The 22,601-nt window shown below is 32.6% G+C and overlaps 1 protein-coding gene across 1 annotated transcript in view; it reads left to right on the top strand.

Moving 5' to 3' along the window:
- Positions 1-12,566: 12,566 nt before the first annotated feature.
- LOC125075890 (glutamate receptor 1-like) overlaps positions 12,567-22,601 on the top strand; it is a 132,833-nt gene continuing 122,798 nt past the window's right edge. The window contains exon 1 of the mRNA XM_047687730.1: positions 12,567-12,606. The gene's annotated coding sequence lies outside the window, so the exon portion shown is untranslated. The remainder of the gene's footprint in view (positions 12,607-22,601) is intronic.

Below are 22,601 nucleotides of genomic sequence, written 5' to 3'. Positions count from 1 at the left end.
TATTATTCAGCGAAATTCTCTTTCGTATTTTAACTGGCTGAGACCGTAAAGCTACCAACAAGTCTCTTTACGACAGCACTCATCGTAACTGAATGATTGCGCTCTGAGTAAGCTGTGAAATACAATAAGTTGAAAAAGGAACGTGTCACGAATGACGTGTGTATTACAAGGGAATACGTGTCGTGAAGATTGATATCGAATTATGATTACGAGGTAAGCTGAAACCTTGCTATTGGACAGGACTTTGTGCCCGTTACGTTCCAGCTTGAAAGGCGAATGATCCTGCATAAGAAATATAATATCTTAGTTTATAGGTTATTGGCTCATTGTCATTAAAATATGGTTAATATTTCTTGCAAGGAAGACAACGTCGCAGGTGGGAAGACGACATGGAGAATAAGAGAGAATTTACATGGAGAATAGAGACACAAGATCGTACTTTGTGGCAAGCTTTAGGGGATTTTAATCCTATGCTGGCAATCAAGCAAGACAATCTTGGCGAAACTGGTGTCAAATATTAAAATTTAGTATTTAAGAAACGAAAAAAAAAAACGAAACGAAAAGAAACGTATTATGTAAGATTGTTAAATAAAGGCTATTATTATTATTATATTTCTACAGTACTATTTTACTCACTCAAACCGGAACGCAACAATTCTAAGTATTGCTTTTTAGACACGTACCCAGACAGGCTTACACAAAGCCCTCCAAGTTATCCTTCCTGTTATATATTATATAGACTCATAGTTAGATATCTGACTTTTCTAGAAAAGATCGCTACAGCACAAGACATTGCACACTTTTAATAGATTGTACTTATATCTTGTACTATGTTGTTGTTGGTAATGTATGTTTTGTTTGAACGAAGAATAATTCTAGGCATAATCTAAATTGATATCATCCAGTGGTTTTTGGTAGTTTTTACATTAAGTGTTTCTTTCAACGCATGTTTTCTGAAGAACTTAACCACTGATTGCTAAATTAATCGTTTTAACATGAAAAATATTTTACTGTTTATAGTAAGATAAAATTACTACAACAAATTTTACATGTTTTCTATTCACAGGAATATGAGTATTGACTTTATTTGTATATAAAATGATACCATTTAAGATTTCTTAATAATTTTAATTTTTAAAAGAACAAAATTTTTTTTAAACCTTGCTGGTAGGGTTTTGTGCAAGCCCGTCTGGGTAGGTACCACCCACTCATCAGATATTCTACCGCCCAACAACAGTACTCAGTATTGTTGTGTTCCGGTTTGAAGTGTGAGTGAGCCAGTGTAACTACAGGCACAAGGGACTTAACATTTTAGGTTGGAAGCTACCAATGTTGGTGGCGCATTGCCGATGTAAGGAATGGTTAATATTTCTTATAGTGCCATTGTCTGTGGGCGGTGGTGACCACAAACCATCAGTTGGCCCATATGCTCGTTCGCTAACCTATAAAAAAATATATATCCACTAATACAAATTGTCTTTGAAAACTTAAAACATATCAAGTGATCTTAACTACTTTATAGGCACTAAAAAAAATTGCTCAAACACTAAAACACTATCAGAAGCTATTTTAAAAATGTTAATCCTCCTACAATACTAATATTCTTTGAGGCTCTATAAAAGAAAAATTGTAAAGATAAGTTGGAAATAGTTTACTCTCGTACCTATGAAATAGGAATGTGAAATATCGCAATCTTCCTCGCCCGACATTTTTATGGTATACCATAGACGTATATTAAAAGAACATACAAAGAATACATCGTTCCCTATCCCATAAAAATAAATAAGATCTCTTCCCGCCCGTCTCGATATTTTATTCAAACACCAACTTTGAAGTAACTATTAAAGTCGTGATATTGCCACTGGAATCAATCTTAAAGTGTAACTTTTCCTGACGGAGGTAGTCGCCTAGTCGTTGGCACAAATAATGGGGAGTCTGAATGTCTAATGAACTTCTGCACCTCCTCGCTATATTCGAATAGGTTTACAATCCATCGAATTTAAAGCGCTGTACGCTGCAATACGTTGGAATATTGTCGCGTTTGGTTCACACGTGCTGATTGACGCGACGTGTTTCTTCCTAGCGCTACGTAATCCTCACGCTCTTTGTTAAACGTGACGTAACAATAGTGTCATGAGTTATACAGTTTCGTTCAGTGCTTCATCGTGCTATACGTAGTGGAATGTAAGAACTATTTCTACATCTGAAATAATTTAAGCGAGTCGTGGTCCGCGACGGGTTCTCTTGCTCAATTAAGTGTTTCGGCTTTCATTGCTAGAAACTTGAAATCACTTTTGAATTCGCCTCAAATTCGTATACCAACTATATTGGAATGGAATGTCTTTTCGAATTACACTTAACGGGCGTCAGATGTTGGCGCTATTATTTTACGATATATTCTCTTTTTAATCCACGTGTGCAACTATTTGCTTAATTTTACAACAGATTGTTTATGTAAATTATTCACTCGCTATTGAATAATAATAAGTCGTAGTATTAAGCAAATTATGACCGGATTGTTGTTACGAAAAATTTTGAACGCTTTATATCTTTACATTTTGATGGCTTATAATATTTTAGGTCCTATAATTTACCTATCTAATTTTTTATATCGTAATATTTATATCCATAATAAGTAAGAGTTTTTAATATGTGTGAGTAATTTACATTTCGCTCTCATCATAGCGGGTTCGATGTATGTATGTACTATATGAGTACTAATAAATAAAAAATATAACTATAGAATAAAAGTAACGTCCTGGATGATAATTTTAGGTTCTCACTTAGAAAATTAGCGTTTTTCACTTTGGTCTGAAATATCTCCTCTTTGGTTAAGAATTCCAAATTCAAATTTATATAGTTGATATATTTGAGTTTTAAAAACAGTCATTCATTTGTTTTTTTTTGTCATTATTTTTTTGTTTGGCGTCACTTATTACCGCACAATGGAAAACATGAAATATCTGTATATTTACGAGTACGTTCTACCGTGGCACCAGTGTTGCAGAAACAGCTCGAAGGATTAATTAAGTTTTTGGTGTCAACGTTTTCATTCTGAAAATTTTGACCTTCAGAACAAAACCAGTGGACGGCCGGAGACCAAAGTGGAAAATGAAGAATTAAAGGCTGTTGTGGAAGCGGGTCCATTACAAAGCACTTCAGAGATAGCTACAAGCTTCGGGGTAAGTGATAAAACTGTATTAATCCACTTGAAGCAAAGCGGGAAAGTAAAAAAACTTGAACGATGGGTACCTCATGAATTGAGTGAATCGAACTTGCAAACACGCGTCGATTGCGAGCAAGGTCCGGCCTTGCTCGAACAGATTACCATTTTTTCCGGAATTCGGACAACTTCTTACGAGGAAAAAAATTCAACTCGGATGCGGCATTCCAAGCCACCTTCAAAGAGTTTATTGATTCTCGCCCCCATGGTTTTTTTAGTAAAGGGATCAATGAACTAGCTATGAGATGGCAAAAGACTTTATATTCCTCCAGCATACAATGCCAATTTCATATATTTGGAAAATTTTCATTTGGGAACTTGATGACTTACATCATGCTATGGCTAGAACATTGGACTTAAATATTACACACACTGCTGTTGTGTTATGTGTGTGTGTTATGTTTGAAAACATAATACATGTTAATTTTAATTCAGTTCAGTCGTTTAACTTGAAGGTGGAATTAAATAATAATTCTAAATAGATATACCACAGAACAAGTCGTTAAAATAATTCCGTAATTAAGATACCATGTGTATTATTAATAAATCTTCGATCACTTTGTACTGAATTTCATAAAAAAACCGTTCCAGCGTAATGTTATTTAAGTTAATTATATTTAAAAAAATTGCAAGTTTATAATATTAGTAAGGACTTTAATATGAGTCTACTGACCGGTTATAATTTACTAACAATGTATGGAATATTGATTATCGAGTGCCGAAAGGAAGTTACATCTTCACACACGTCATTTCCAAACATATTTTGTTTGAAAAATAACTGGTTTGTGGTTGAGTTTTGTCTGACAGGAAGATGACGTGTAAAATAAAGTTGGTTTCCATTTGCAAATCAATCGCACAAAATGAATCTGTGCATTGGAAACATGAGGAAAATTTAATATCTGACTTGCTATGCTAAAAAATATACAGGGAAAAAGAGACTACGCTTGCGTCATAAAGGTGCTACGCCTAGAGTTAGGTACTCTGAGATATCAACAATAAGTTGATGAACTGCTTAGGCAGAAAATGATGATAATAAGCGAACTCATAGCATTACAGGAACATTCTTCAAATATTTTCATATTGAACCAAATTAAAACTTTAAAACTTTAGAAAAAACGAATTTATTCAAGTAAGCTTTTGAATCGTCATTTTATACAACTGTTTTCAGATATATCTATCAACGGTTCGGAATGTAGATTCTACCGAGAAGAACCGGTAAGAAACTCAGTAGCATTATTATACTATATATATATCAATAAGTTAAAGTAACAAAGTATTTAAAATCTGTAAAAATAAAGTTGAGAAAATTGGAATGTACATCGAATCTACGTTTCGCCGGCCACTAAACAATATCATAGAAAAATGCTGAATAGCCACTCGGCCCTGTCTCGGCGGTCTTAGCCGCTCACAAACTTTTATGTTGTGAAACTTGGCTGTTTGCGCTTGACATTTATTGCTTTTATATTTTACGATCCCAAGGAAAACTCGCTAAATGTTATTATACATTGTAGGTAGGGAAATGAAATGGAGCTATTCAATCAAAAGTAGGTGGCGTTGAAAATCTTTTGAGATGTCTCGTTTTCTCGTTTTCATTATTTTAAAAGTATTACAATAATAACGTATTAACTCAAATCAGTGTCAGTTTATTCTCGAAGAATGTTCACCGAATTCATTTACGACATACAGTATTCTTTGGTTTCCCAAGCCTTTGTTTTATAATAACAATTTAAAGCGAATAAAAATGACATTTGTAACTTTTATAAATTAGATCAATCAAGGAAGATAAAGGGAGATCGTTGCTGCAAAACAAAATAATCAAAATAGTTGTGATTATAACCATTAAAAACTAAAGCACTGGTTTACATTTATTAATATTATTGGAATCTAGGACTTATATCCCTGTATACTTAATACAAATTTAATGTATTCATATAATATTTATAAATATTGGTCACCGTGAAATTACAAATACCGTTAGATTATAATCTATCCCGCGCGATTGAGTACGATTTGTGTTTGTATATACAATATATGTATACTGCCTCATAATACACCCGGAGTTGTATTGGTAACAAAAAAACGAACATGTTCACTGAACCCGAGACAGAAGCCGTACCAAAAAAATCCCTGTCGCAAAAAATCACGAAACTCGTCGTTGGTCGAATTGTCACATGGAATAGTACATTGTTACATACTACATTTGTTTCTGTGACTGTATCGTTACGGACGAGATGACATGTATCTGTATTAAAAACTAAACGAAAATCGGTGTATCCGTTGGGGAGCTGAGATACTATAGACAGATAGGTAGATACACAGACACGTTAAACTTAAAACCCCCTCTTTAAAAACCCTCTCTTTTTGCGCCAGGGATTAAAAATGAAGATTTTTGACCCTGAATCGTATTATATGCAGAAAATATGGTTCTACATTTTAAAATGTTTGTTTTATAAATAATTAAATTTAATCGTTAGGTTAAATGAGCATGTAAATTATGTACCAAAATATTATATACCTATAATAAACTTCATGGGTAAAAATATGGTACTAGCAAAAGAAGGCATCACTATGAAAATAAGGTGCGAATAATTGAGATGATAGTTCGCTTTACGGCTAATCTGTTTTAATCTCTTACCCCAAGTACACCCCTAAGTGAATCTTGCGATCGGCGGATAGTTCAGAAGTCAAGCAAAGGTGTAAAGCAATAGTGTAAATTGACAACAACTAAAACAAAGTTTATAAATCCTGGTATCGAGTCTGGCCGGCATGGGTTTACTGATTGATATCTATTTGAAGTTCGAATCAATCGAATTACAAGCGTCTTTAAATAGTCATTAAGCCTATGTTCTGGATTCTACAAAAAAATACACGAAAAATTTGTACGAAGACTGGTTTTGTCATGGTAATCGCTTAAAACATACTAAAATTAAATCTAAGGCGAAAAACGAAAATAGACTGTAGACTTTGTAAATGATATATGAAATTGTATATTCACTCTTTAAAGCAGTTGTTACTTGTTCTATGTACGTATATTACTCGAGATATTCGACGATTGATTTAATAGTTCCGTCATTGAATTCAATATAGTTTAGTGAATTTAATACAAATTGGTTTGTCATAAAAAGTGCAATGGTTGAATATCCGGCCATTTATATCAGGTTGAGAGAGTTTCAACGGTGAATATTTTAGTTCTCAATCTGCTATTTTATTTGTAAGTTTAGAAAAATATGTTCATTCGTTCAACAAAAGAATAAAATTGAAGAGCTCAACTTTACGGGGACTCGTTAGGAGAACCGACGCGAAGTATAGTATAAAACAAATACTTGATAGCTACCAATGTCGACTAAGATCCGATTTCTTTTTATTTTTCTTGACCAAACGGTTATAATCAGATTGTATTACTGGATGCATTTCTCGTCTTCGTAGATTTTATTCTTCATATAAAAACTGTTCAAATTCTCAACATTGCTTTAATTTTTAACATAATGTACACTTATTCGGTTTTTCCGTCGAATTTTTAATATTACTCCCCTGATTTGGAGAGAACATAAACTCGGTGTTCGTATCTGATTGTCATCTTCCCAACGGACCGTAAGAGTGAGGAAATCGAAAATGTGAAACTTAAAGACGAGTATATATGTACCTACTACTTCTTGCACACTTGGTGAGAAATACCGCCGTGATCGAAATTTGATTGGGATGATATTATATTCGTACATTAAATTTATAATTACATTTTCATAGACTAGCTTCTAGTTAAAACAAATATTATAAAATAAGGTCAATGCAAGGAGTTTTTTGACAATGGTTGGACGATAATTGAGAATAGTAAAAATAGGCAACGATGTTTTATTAATACTAGCCGAAACAGCTGCTTTACCCGAACGAAATAGTACATAAACCGTCAACCCCCATTTTAAACAAACAGTCCTTTCCCGGGACTTAACTATCTCCATACAACAAAAAAAAAACATTTAAGTCGGTTCTACGGCTTAAGTGTGAAGAGATAACAGGCAGAGTTATTTTGACATAACATTAGTATATATGTAGATTAAGAATATTGATTAGAATTATATTCATTTGAACTATATTTTCTGCTTACTTTAAATATAATATTAAACATAGTGCACTCCGTTGTCGCAGCATATTTGCAAGTGGTAATTGCATCTCATAAAATAAAAATGTAATGTTATAAATTGTAAAGCGGGAATGTCAATAATCAGTTACGTATATTGTTTCTAAGTTAAATCAAAGTCGAAAATCTTTATTCAATATAGAATTGTTTACACTTGCTTATTGATAGTCAAAAATTTACCACCGGTTCGGAATTTAACACCTCGGACCTGAGAACCGGCGAAAGAAACTCAGCGGGATATTTTTTTTTCCATTTTGCGTGTACAATAATAATTATATTTTAGTTATTTGAAACAGCCTGGAGGCGATCATTTCATTCCCAAGGTGTGCAGTCAACTAAAAAGTCATTAGTGTTGTAATATTATGTTATTTGATATAAAACAAACTGTAACATCAGTTACTATAAGTCAATACAATAACTGATGTTAAATCGACATTGTATCGTAAAATCATACGAATGTCTATTATAGGAACCCAAATACGGCTTCAAGATTAAGGAATAAAATTACTGAATGATGTATGATCCGCATTACGTTACTGGGTAATAGTTTCAGAACGAACAGTAGTATTAACGAAGTATTTACACATATTGGTATGTCTATACAGATTATTCTGTCATTGTATTGAATAGAAATTTTGTTCCAGTAGAGCCATTCTTTTAGAACACACTCGATATTTACTGCAGAACACTTGATATATATCAGAAAGTAAAATGCTATACTAATTAATTATAAAAATATGGATCATTATGATAATTTTTATGAGTGAAGTCCGAAGTAAGTCAAACAGTTGCAATCCAAGAGTACTGCCGCTACTAAAATAGAGGATGTACACAAACATTTCCTCAAAAAAAATGAGACGGTATATTATACAAATGTATATCTGTATCTTTGATTACATTTTTATCTCTACAGTTTTGTAGTACGAGCGTTTGGCGTGTCTTTGTGTTTTTGTAAGTGTGTCGGGATGTTTCTTTTTTATTATATAGATAAGTGTGGGAGTAAATAGGCCACCTGATGGTTAGTGGTCGGCAGCCCTCATAGACAATGGCGTTGTAAGAAATCATTTCTTATATAGCCACCAACCTTGAGAACTTAGTTACACTGGTTCACTCACCCTTCAAACCGGAACACAACAATACTGAGTACTGCTGTTTGGCGGTTGAGTATCTGATGAGTCTCATGGATAGGATAGGATAGGATAGGATAGATAGATATCCAGGTGGGCCTCCATAAAGCCAAACACACACATACCACAAGTATTTTACCAAATATTTTACTATGTACCTATTTATTTAAAAAATAAGCCTTTTATTTATACTCTGTTACTTTTTGTGCTTTTAAATACCAGAGACTCTCTTGTATCCGATATTTTTTTTGTATTGTTTATTTAACGTATCGGGCAATGAATTAATGAAAACGGATAAGCCTAAGTGCATTCAATAAATTGTATATTTGCAGTTATTCCAAGGCTCTGTCTTGCTGATATGGTCTCAAATCGCTTCTAAATTACTTTTAATACTATCGATCGTGTAAGTGCATTAAAAATATAAATTAACATAAAATATTTAGAGTTACTCGTTAAATTCGTCACCGTTTTTACAAAGTAGTAAAGTAACCCTGGGAATTTGCAACTGCTGGATAAAACTAAATAATTCAAAACTGAACTCCATTCCTCGAGAATAGAAGCTACTTGAATGCAGGTTAAACAAGGGAGCGGAATTTCTTCAAACTTCTGCATTCCTTAACATGTTTTAAATAACTATCGAGCTTGAGGTGGAGTATACAGCATATGGAGGCTCTAGCTTGCTTTAGCCCAAGTTTGAATCGCTTATCTTCAGTTGATATTCACATGATGTAAATCTTACTAGGTAAGCTGAGTTGCAACTTAAGAAGTCTTCTTAATCCCAACAAAACTTCCGAGGCAAAAATATATTGAGAAGTTACTTTGCCAGTTTATTATTTTTGTGTAACACTTCGTAGTTTCAACTTGATTTAATAATTTCATAAATTTAACACCTCAAGTCAAGAAACTTAATACAGATAAGCGATCGAAGATCGGTTCTTTAATCCTTGGAAGCTCAAAGAGAAAATAAGAGATATTTCCATTGCAAATTTTGGCAAGTTTGATTTTGATCGCTACTTTAGGCAGGCCAATGAGGAACAAGATTGGCTCAACTCGTAGTTTGAAGTGAGTAAAATGCAAATTCGTTTGTGTCTTAAAGAGGAAATTAGACAAAGTTACAGCTGTGCTACTTTCATCTTAAAATTGATTAAGATGGTTCCTTTTTAATTAGTGATGTAATTATTCGAACACAATTATTACAATATTCTTATTTACATTTAAAATAATCCACACATACCTATAGCCAGTCAGCTAATCACTGCTATTGATATCTAATAACGTTTGTAATAGGTTAAAACGCGTGCATCCTAACCGATGATTTTGGGTTCAAACCCAGGCAAGCACCACTGAATTTTCATGTGCTTAATTTGTGTTTATAATTCATTTCGTGCTTGGCGGTGAAGGTAAACATCGTGAAGATGCATGTGTCTAATTTCAACAAAATTCTGCTACATGTGTATTCCACCAACCCGCATTGGAGCAACCTTCTCCTCGGCCAAATGAGAGGCGGCCTTAGCCCAGTATTGGGAAATTTACCGGCTGCTAATGTAACGTGCCCTTTTTTTTGTCCAATATGTTAATACGCGTATTTTAAAATGTTCAATTATGTTCCTATAATTAGTAAATCGTAATTTTACTTAAGAATCTTATAGATTTTTAGTTCGATTCTGGTTACAGAATAGAGTGAGTCAATTAAATTAGAGTATCATAACATCTTAATAGTTTCATTAATGGCACTTTGGTAAAGTGACATGGTAATTATGTAAGGGTGTGTGTGGTATAAACCCTGAGGGCTTAAAGGATATTGACCCTAAGTGTAATTTATCATCATACTGCGTTCTATTGAAATTCGTCTGACTAGCCGCACGTGAGATATTACAGTGTACAAGTGTACGTGAATACACGACCGCTATCTCTTTTCATTCAGTCTCATCGGGCGCAGGATCTCTATCAAACGTATTTGTAATGTAATAGCATTACTACTAGCTTTTAGTCTGCGACAGAAAAATTCTTGATAAATAAATCCAATCATTCATATTACTGGTACCAGCATCGAAACCAATACATCAACGAAATCAATTAGGAAAAAATATCCGAAAAATTTTGTAAAATAAATGATTAATGTGCTTTTTTATGTCATTGGTAGACGAAGGGGGAAATGATTGCCATTGTCCATTGACTTTGTTGCATTATGAAATTTTAATCATTTGCTATTAAAATAACTAGTGCGCCACCAACTTTGGGATTTGACATATTATGTTTCTCGTGCCTGCATTTATACTGCCTCACTAAGCATTCAAAACGGAACATAACACAAATTAACATGATGTGGTACCTACCCAGACGGGTAGGTACCACCCACTGATCAGATATTCTACCGCCAAATAACAGTACACTATATTGTTATGTTCCGGTTAGAAGGGTGAGTGAGCCAGTGTTATCACAGGCACAAGGGAGATAACATCTTAGTTTCCAATGTTGGTGGCGCATAGGTGATGTAAGGAATGGTTAATATTTCTTACAGCGCCTCTGTCTATGGGCGGTGGTGACCACTTACCATCAGGTGGCCCATATGCTCGTCCGCCAACCTATGCCATAAAAAAATATATACAAGTGGCAGAATTTCGTTGAAATTCGACTCTAGCAAGTTTTCTCGCGATGTTTTCCTTCACCGCTGAGCACGAGATGAATTTTATAAACACAAATGAAGTACTTGAAAATTCAGTGGTGCTTGTCTGGGTTTGAACCCGCAAACATCGGTTGAGATGCACGCGTTCTTACCACTGGGCCATCTTGGCGGAATATAACAATACTAAAGTATTACTGTTGGAAGTATTCTGGTGGAAAAATATAAGTTGGTGCCTAACTTGCTACCTAGACAGGTTTACACAAAGTCCTACCGCTTATGTCTTATTAATAACTTCCTAGTACTTACAGTAATTAAAATATGTACTATGTTTTTTTTTTTATTATTATTGTACACCATTCTGGATAATAACAATTTAATTTTCTTATACGAACTCACCGAGCACAATCACTTGTATATATTATTGTTCGTCTTCATTTCTGCTCCTTCGAGGTTCTATTCAGACACGTACAAAAGGAACTTTATTTTGTAGACTCTTGATATTGTGATTCCTTAACACTTACACACAATACATCTGATGATTATGAATATTTGTTATCTGTAAATGTTCTTTTGAATATCGAACTATTATATTATTTATTTTTTAAATTTTTGTCGGTAAAACACAAATCATTAGGTATACATTTTCTTTTATGAATAACATTTGGTCATTTATTAACAAACTTTAAATTTTATTTTAATAGTCCAAAACTAAAATCAAGCTGTAATTTTTAATTTTAAAGAAATCTATAAATATTCGAACAGAGCTTGTTAATTGATAAAAATATAAAAACGTAGTTCATACTAAGTTTTGAATCTAAAATTTATATGCCATTCAATACATTTTATATGCGTCGTAGTTTCAAAATTGTATTAAATAAATTATTTCTGAATGGAATATCAGAATGAAGAACATTTTTTAAACATTGTTACAATTAAAAAAATTACTAATAAGAAATTCTCAGAAATCAAACGTTGAAAGTTTTCAAATATAAAAGATCTAATCTTTTTTATTTGAAAACTTTCCATCTGGTATTTATACTACTATGTACTATAGGTATTTTACAGAGTGAGATGCTCATTTCCATGAGTGACACAAGTTGATTAATATTGTTATTATTTCAAGTTGAGTGTCAGTGTTAAGAACAAACTATAGTAGGCGTTTGTGAGTTTCCAACGAGTGGGAGAGAGGCAGCAGGGTCGCGTCCCCCGCGTCCCATGCTACGGCCGCCCCGCCTAGCCATCAGTCGCCCCTAAGTCACAGGTTCGTACGCAGCATCCGATTTCGAAACAATTTTCGCACAGAATCTTTCGTAAGCGTGACATGCAAGCTAGTTGAGTATGTGACATAGCGGGTACTAACCTGTACTTTAAAGGATGTATGCTAAAAAGTCAAATCAGAAGTGGAAAATGTGTATTTTAAACGCTGTCGGTTTATTATTTTCTCTCCTCGGGGTGTTGTCGGCGCAGTCCTTTCCCGTCGAAAAGATCGCTGTTGGTAAGTTTCTGAACACGTGATACTTATTTTTTTTTAAATACTTTATTTTTTATTTATTTTTCTATTTCGTTAATTGATTTGATTGCGGTGTTAATTTATTGTTATTTTATAAGACTTTAAACTTTTCTTAACATTTTTTTTTTATTTTTTTATTTCGTAGTGTTTTGTTGCTGTCTCGCTCACACGAAATGTCTTTGCGGTTGGATAGCGATATCGATTTTCTCTTTCTCTCTCGTCGCATTCGTCTCGCTCTTTCGTGAAATCATGTGGGATAACAGCTATGAGATCGCGTTTCAAAATATTTGCAATTTTTAACCATTTTGTACGTTGACTGCTCTTTTAAATATAACGCTCAAAAATACAAAGCATTTTTTTTTTAATTTTTTTATTATAGCACTTTCATGGATGGTTACTCACTTTTACTGTTTTTATTAGAACACGTATTTTATAGACTTATACTACTATATAAATATACTACTATATACTTGTATATAAAAACTTCACCATACATGGAATTATTAATGAATAATAATTATTTAATTTCAAAAAGAGAATATCTATATCCGTTATCATATATATTGGATGCCTCATTGGTTCAATGGCTTCAAGCTTCAGGTCTCGAGGTCTTAGGATCAAATTTCAGATCGGAACGATAAATAAAAATTGGGTTTTTTTGTTAATAGATTCTTAGAAGCAGGCCGTGGTAAGTTTTCAGTGTTTACGTGGCCACACGAACATCATGAAAAGCTGTTGGTCATGCGCCTGAAATCTTAGGTCGCTCCCAGTGGCCGCAGATTTGGCGCATCTTTCGTCTCATTCCACTATGAGAATGAGGGAATAAGGCGCACTTGTGTTTGCGCACTAGTAAATACATCATATTTTGTTTATAATATTAATTTCACTGTCATTGTTGCGTTTTAAAGAAATAATTAACAAAAGTTTAGGGTAATTGGGATTAGTTGTATTTAAAATATATGGTACTATATTTTTAGGGGAGGGGTCAGGCCGTAAACAACTTCTTTATATTGAGTAAAATAAAAACAAGAGGTGTATATTATATGTTTTTAACTATCTTTTACCTTACACGTAGGCGGAAAGGGGGTATGATGACGTAAGCAACATGCCGTGTACCGTCACGGAGTACGAGTCAGTCATACCCCCAAGGCTATTAGGTGTTTCACAACAAAACCTTTATAAATAATCATCTTCATTAAGTATTAACAGTATAATTTTTTCGCAGTTACTCTTAAGATGCCAGGTAAATCCTTTTAGACATTATATAAATCCGTCTTGATGTTAGGTTTGACTGACGCTATTGACAGGACACAAGTCATTCATCATTACGTTTTTTTTTTGTAAATACAGCTCGTTCAGGCACAGCTTATTCGATACAAAATGATCTTAAATTAGGTTTACAATCGAGATTTTAGAGAAAATAAAAAAAAAATATTGGATTTTTTTTTTTCAAAACGGTGTATAAGAGAATATCGGTTGTATACTTTAGAATGAGCACATCTTATACAGCCTAACATTTAATATAGTTTAATAAAATGACGATTCGTAAGAGAAAACTGAATGACGAAAACAATTAATTTTTAATTTGTTTTCTTTTGCAACTTTTGCCGCTACGCTACTGTACTTTTGTACTACTCTCTCTTGTCCCGTCTCTTTTCATATTGCGACAATATACATACAGCGACAATTGTTCTTCTGCGGTAGAATTACGCAAAGATTATAAGCCGTTTATAATTTTCGAGTTGTAACTTTTTTGATGTGAAACATCTTTTAGCACGCCTTGGTAGTCAAATCGGTTTGCCGTCACGGCAAACGGCATGACGCTCTGATATCTTCGTCCACGCCGCCGCTCAAGACCCCTTTGTATGTATGTACACATACATACATACACTACACGCGTCGTGACTTCTCTTTATAGGCAGCGTACTATTTGTTATTAATTAGAAATTCTTATATTGACTTGAATGCTTCACATTTGCCGGGCGGCCCATGTCGTCATCATTATTCCTACATCTCGCTCTCCTACATTTTTTTTTATTTTCTATTTAGTGTAATCTAGCTTTTAAACTTTTGACAAATTAAGTAATATATATAATTAAAAAAAAAAAGTAACGTCATATTACATTTATAAATACGCCTAGATAAAAAGGTTCCGATTAAAAAAAATAAATAATAAAAGGTTAGTTTAAATGATTGCAAAGTTTAAAGAGCCCGCCTTAAGGGTTAACCCGCCTCCCCACTCTGGTAATTTACGCATTGATTAAAAATAATAGGCAATTTTTGTGTCGAGTAATAAATCAATCAGTAATAAATAATAAATATATGAATACCTCTTAATGACTTGTGAAGTCATTTAAAAAAAAAATGTGACAATGACATTCATATCGATAATATTATTCAATTATAACTCGTCGAGTCAAGCTGCTACAGATTTTTAACACGTTTTCCAGTTCGCTATTTAAATTACCTTTTTGTAATTTTAAAATACGCTGGCAATATTGGAATTATTCTGTATTAATCGTACTACGCTATATGATATATCGAAATTTTTTTAATTCTTTATACAAAATATATTTTTTTCTTGTATCAAATAATCGGGTAATTCGAAGTTTTTTTAATAAATCGATATCCAGTTATATCTATTTAAAAATCAAAGTTAATTCAATTGAACTAATAGTTAGTTGTCTTTCTATCGCTGAGATGATATTATTAGTTATTTTGAATTATTTTTTGCATAATTAAGAATATTTTAAAGCTGTTTTCATAATTAAGAAATTATACAAGTACCTAAAACGATTAATGGAATACTTGCTTACTATCCTGACTTCGTCCGGTTGAAATAAGATTTCTTTTTAATTTAAATTTCGATTGTAGCGCCATCTAGCGGGGCTAATCTTATGCATACAGGGATAATGGTTAAGATATATAGAGAATCAAATACACAAAAAATGTTATTGATTTCGATCCAACCATTTAGATAGAGTTCAATAACATACATATATATAAACTAAAGTGACTGTCTGTTTATCGTTGTCTCCGCTAACTCATTATAATCACTTAACGGAATTTGATGCTTGGTTGAATGGTTGATGAATGGTTCTTACCGATAGCGATAAACGAGGAGGGCTTGTACATATACCCACGATTGTCTACCTTTTAAGTAAAGCTCATAAAAAGTACTCATATATGATGTGTAACGTGATATCTCCTCTCGGTAATAAGAAACATCAACATTACATTCTTTCGGAGAACGAGTTAATGCCATGTGACGACCGATATTGACCAAGCGTGATTAGTAATAGATGAACAGCAATGACTGAAACGATGTTATAATGATATAGCTTGTAGAAAATACCTTAAAAGGGCGTTGTTGTGGATTATCGGCCATCGAGGTGGTGCGGATATCACTTGGAATTCTGACGCGATATTCGAACGTGAAGTTCTTCAGTCAATGGAAGAAACTGTTACTAGAGAGCTCCCGCCCAAAAGTGAAAACAGTACTCTTTGTTAGGACAAATTTAGGCAATGGGCTGACGTGAAGTGACGTCTCGCCTTGCTGAGCAGACCAAGCTTTTTAGACACCGATTTTGCTTTACCTACCAATTGAATGCGAACCAAAGACGCTTGAAACATAGACGTCAACAATTCCGATGCTAGCTGCGACAGCAAGAGGAATGTTCTCAAAGTGTTGACAAAAAGTAATTTTTAAGCGGTTAACGCACAATAAGAGTTCATTTGAGGTTAAATAGGACTCGGTTTAGCCGGTCCCAGTATGAGACTTTGGTTAAAAGTCGATTTGAGACACAAGTTTGTTCTGATTCTTGTCAACGTATTCCCGAGAAAAATTAGCATAGCTGGTCCACCGTATACACCTAATAAGGTATTTACTTTACTGTCATCTACATAGCAGAGAATATTGCTGATTTGCAACAATATGACAGAATTGATACGCAGAAGAAACAGAGTGGGTGATAGTACGCAGCCTTATAGAACACCAGAGTTTTAAGTCAGAGCATACACTGTCGACACTGACCTTGATGCTTCGATTTGTCAAATAGCTGGTGATTTAGTTGCATAATTTCCCGGGAAGCCCACAGGAAGGAAGCTTCGAAAGAAGCGCTTTGTGCCAATCAATCAATGCAATCGAAGGCCTTCACTATGGCCAAACCGGTTGCAAACGTCTTTGGTCTTAACTGCTTCCACCCATCTACATATGTGAAGCCAAGCTGGTCACTAGCAAAGCTTAAGTAAATGTTTGACTGTATATTAGAAATATTTGTCCAAAATTGATCAAGTGGCTTCTCACTAATTATCACAAAGCAAATTGAATATATTATCATCATTTAATTATAAGTCTATATTTATATGTTAGGAGTAGAAGGACAGCAGATAGGAGCAGATATCATATAAATCATGTGATCTGGCTAGCTAAAGGTTTATCGTGGCATTTTTAACATCCCTGTTTAAAATACGGCAGCCAGTTTATTAAAAATATGCAAAAAAAACAATCGGTACGGAACTAAAATATTAAGATTTTTTTTATCGTTTTCTACGTAATAACAATCTAATAAAGCAATTTATTTTTAAATCATTAATAAACACATTTGATCATTCACATCATTTGATAATTACTATAACACTTTGATTATTTTTATAATATAAATACTATATGTTAAATGTATACTCCATGTATACACATCGTGAAAGCTCAATGTGTACAAATGTGTAACTTTTCAGAACATAAATGCTCCTTTCATAGTTGTTTCAAATTCATACAATAAATCTTTTATGTACTTTTAACATATACAGCTAATTTAACTAACAAAAAAATATTATTTGGCTATGGAAGTGTTCTAATGACGTCATTTTAAGTTCAATACTATTCGTAAATTGAAATGAAAGAAAACGTCGTTCCTTCCGATAGATAAAGAAATGTATTAGAGGTGTATTATAGGAATGAAAAAAATTTAAATATATTTGATACATATTTCATACAAAGTGACAATTAAACGAATAAAATAAATTTGAATAATATAACTAAAATAAATATTTGTCAGCGATACTGTTGCGTTATATTCCATTGGTCCATATTATTATGTGTCGTTTAAGTACCAGCAACTAGAGTTTAGTATATACTATAGTTATACCATAGTCTATGTTTTTAAGGTTTTGTGTTTCTGATGAAAAAAATATTATATTATCGGTCCGCCAGACTATTTTTACGAATCTACTGGACGAAGTGGTTTTTATTTGAGAATCAAATAGATTTAGATTAATAGTGTCAATAAACGGATGCCATGTTTGGCATTCAAATTAATAAAATAATAAGAAAAATAATCATTATCTCAATCAAAAGGTCAAAGGTTTTATCGTCAAGATACCACATTTTACGATGTAGACAGATATGCTGTACCAGTATGTAAAATAAATTAAGGTCACTTTTATGAATTAAGAATTCCTAACTTCAAACTAAAACTGAACTAAAGCGTCATTGACAAAAGAAAGCAAAAAATGTTATTCGGTTTGGCCCGATTTTGAACCTAGCACACCATAATCTAAATCCGAATAAATCCGAATAGAATCGTCACTCGACTAACTAGACAATACAAAACCAAAAATCATTTAAAATGATATTGCTTGTCAAGAGTAAACAAAATACTCTGCTCAAAGAAAAATATACGAATAGAGAAGCAAAAGCTTATAGCTTTTCAAGCCATTTCTAAAAACAACACGTTTTTGTCAATACACGGGAGTTTTCAGTTAAACTGAATGAGACTACACTCGAGGGTTTTAATAATAGCCATTGAAAACCACTACAATCCACCTCCTGGCTCTATCCATATATTGGCAATAAAATAGTATATTTTCATTCTAACTTTGATAATTTTATACAATTGGCCGGGATTCAAATATATAAGTAAACATATAACCAATATCTCGCTAGGCTGTTATTGACCGCTTATCTTAGTGGATAATATTTAGTCATTCTCTAAGAACACTAAGCATTATCCATGATAATACCCATACCTGGCCTACCATTATTTCGAAGCGATAAAATTTGACTTAAAAAGCGTGTAAACATATTATATAAAACCTTTAGCGACATGTGCGACACAAATGCTATTATTAATTTGTAAACTGGAAGTGACGCAACGTTGACACATACAATTACGTGCTCACTAAAGAACAACATTATAATATGTTGTAAAATGCGATATGCATCACATTATCAATTAAGTGTGATAATTCATTACGGTAAATGAAAATACTCCTGCCGCGTTATTTACACTACAATACACTGCATCGACCGGAGCTCGCGTAATAAACGAACGTTTATGAAGTATATGACGTAATAAATTGTCTGACCACAGATTAAAATTATCAGTAAAGACTTTTATCCCATCAACGTCAAAAATATTACAATATTTAATTTTCATGTTTAAAGGTACATTTTTTATTCAATTAAGTCTTAACGAGCACTTTAAATCCGTTAATAAAATATGTTGTGACAGTTTTAAAGTTAAAGCCTTGATGAGTTACGAATGTAATCGAAATGCTAATTGAAATTTAGGTTAATTATTTTATATAAGTCCACATTTATTAATCTGAAACGAGATTACAGGCCGATCCTCGGAATTGGTTTAGTTCTACGGCATACTATTAGAAATGTAATATCAAAAACTCAGCTTAGTTCTACTGGAAAAAATACTCAAGGTTAAAGATAAAAAGTTGTTCTTTTGTTTTTTTTTTATAATGTGTGAGTTATCATAAAAATAGAATGACAAAATAATTATCTACAAAAATAGTTTATATGTTTTTCATAGAATGGTGGATACTGGTATTCATATAAAATATTGATACCAAAAATATTGCTTTCGCACAATTAAAGCCATATTCATTATTTGATTACATTCAATAATTAATACCAGAATTTTAATTATTTTATTCACGGTCAATTATATGGTAATTAACGATATTATTTATACAAAACAACCATTTTAGGACCGTTATAATTTTCGTTTTATTTAAACATTACAGCGTTAAAATAACTTTTAATTGATTATTAATTCAAAATAATGATTATCCATCTCGATTTCTGAATCACGTTAACTTTTTAACGATACTTATGTATATACTCGAGTTTCATAAATACGTCTTATACCTGTCTAAGATTCCATGGTCTACCGAGAATCCCCATAAGTCCTGCGATCACAAAAAACCATAACTTTATTTATAAAATGTCGCTTAGGGCTGATTGGGCTGTCCGGTCTACTAATAATCTTGAAGCTAGAGACTCCCTATGGGATGTTTTTAACAAAGTAGGAATACTTACAGTTACGTCACAATGTTGCGTATATTTACAATAATACGATTCTTATACTAATATTAATAAATAGCGTTAGTCGGATGTTTATATAACGAAATAATATTTACCCGTTATGTGATATGAATTAATAAATTATTGAACGTCATCGATATCGTGAATCAATAATAAAATCAGAGTGCATCATGGTTTGCTTGTTTATTAATTTGTTAAATTACATTCAATAAACATATTTAGTCTCATAATTAATTTAAATAAATAAATATATTCAATTATTTTATTCACGTGAGGTGTTATTTTATCATTCCCTATTTCGTTTGCGTTTTATAAACCAGGGTATAATAAATATATTTGATAAACAAAATATATTAATCAAAGATAAACTTATGGAATTTTGTATTTTTAATGTCCGAATTTATTTTTTATGAATTAAACCCATTTATTTTGTTCGTTTTATTTATTATCATAATAATAAACTGTTTAGTGGTTTTGTATTTTTTATATTAGTATCAGTCTGTAAATATCGTAGTACTAAACAAAAGCTACGCTCCTTGAATGTATGGTTCATATAAAGCAGAATATCATCGTAAGGAGGTTACACAGGTACATTGCTGAGGACGATATAATCTATAAACACAAATTAAGCACATAGAAGTGGCTTTAAAATGTGTTTAAAAATATAATATTAACATATATTGGATGATCTTTGAGAAGGGTACAAATAATAAAATTAATAAAAGTACTTATCTATAAATTTTTTGTTTAAAAAACTATATAATAAAATTAAATTAAATCTGATACAAAGTATCACAGTAAACACAGACGACCAAACTAAACCGTAAATGAGATTATCAAAAAGCTGATGAATGGATTATATTATATGATTTTAATATTCGAATCAATACTTTGAACCCAGCAACAGATAATAGCTGACCTTTGAAGGTTGTACAATAAGCTTAAGCAAAATTTGATTTCTATCGAAGTTCGCAATCAATTAAAAGCGAGCGAATAAAGGCTAATTGACCTCAAAATGTTTCTTGCTCGTAATTAGACGCTAGAGCTGATAAATACGATGGATGGCTTAACATACTCTACAATCCTTTATAATCCGTCGTAACAATAGTAAACCTGTCTTAAATGTATTCAGTCGATAGAGGTTTAATATAACTTTATTTAATATTTTCTCTAATTATCTCATAATTTCCAATATTTTCACAGGTTTGAACGCGATCTTATTTTGTTTTCAACTCAACGTCTACTCTTTTATGTTTCGATCTCAAAACTTCGGCTTAAGTGTAGTATTTTTTTTTATGATATAGGTAGGCGGACGAGCAAATGGGCCACTTGATACTAAGTGTTCACCACCGTCCAACCACCACAAATTGCGCTGTAAGAAATATTAAGCATTCCTTACATCACCAATGCACCACTAACCTTGGGAACTAAGATGTTATATGCTTTGTGCCAATAGTTAGACTGGCTCATTCACCCTTCAAACCGGAACACGACAAAACTGATTACTGTTGTTTGGCGGTAGAATATCTGATAAGTAGGTATCACCTACCCAGACGGGCTTGAATAAATCCGAAGAAAAATGTAGTATATAAGATAGAATAAATAAATCAATAAATAAGAAAATATACCCTTGATATATACTTAGACCATGACGAATTGAATTTGTCTAGCTGAACATCATATATCTCCAGTATGTATGAAATACTGCGTATTGTGTATTTAAAAACTCTTACTGGAGTTACTTGGTGGAATAGGCTCCAAGCGATTTTCTTAAGAGCGCAGATCTAAATTCAATAAGCTTAATTACAGGTTGTTAGTATTTTATGGCTCTTAAAATTTTGTCTCGAACTAAGATTGAAGTCACGCCTCATCTCATAGTACAAAATCTACACCAAAAAATTAAGCCTTCAATAAAATATCTTTAATTAATGCGAAATCATACTGAGATAATAGGACTACACTTAGTAGAATTAATGATTGAACATCAGATGTTTGACATAATGATAAAATGAAACTGATGTTCATGATACATACGTGACTAAATACTTGCTATATAAAGCAAGGAGTAGTTTAGTTTAACATGCGGCGCATTCAATCATAATAAAAAAATGTAAAATAATAATATTTTAATTTTTTTTTAATTTTAAAAATAGAATTTATGTTAATTTGTTAGAGTTATTTCAACCATTAAATATCTTACGTAATTTAATATAAATATAAATATTGGACAACATCACATACATTACTCTGATCCCAATGTAAGTAGCTAAGGCACTTGTTTTATCAGAATCAAAAAATCAGAAGTAACGACGGTACCGCAAACACCCAGACCCAAGACTACATACAAAACTAATGAACTTTTTCTACATTGACTCGGCCGGGAATCGAACCCGGGACCTCGGAGTGGCGTAACCATAAAAACCGGTGTACTCACTACTCGACCACGGAGGTCGTCAAACCGTTTTACGAAACATTTCAAATAGGTTGTATGTGTGAAATCGCACCGATGCAAGCGATGAGATAGTCTTTTTGCTTCATTTTGATGTGAAATATCTATTTACATGCCTTCGGGTTAGACACTTTGGCGACATTGTCTGTCTCTTTCTACTGTATACAGTTTTATAATATATTTTTTGTTATT

Source organism: Vanessa atalanta, chromosome Z, assembly GCF_905147765.1.
Source record: "Vanessa atalanta chromosome Z, ilVanAtal1.2, whole genome shotgun sequence".
In the NCBI taxonomy this organism is placed as follows: domain Eukaryota; kingdom Metazoa; phylum Arthropoda; class Insecta; order Lepidoptera; family Nymphalidae; genus Vanessa; species Vanessa atalanta.
This window is presented reverse-complemented; position numbering and strand designations above follow the sequence as displayed.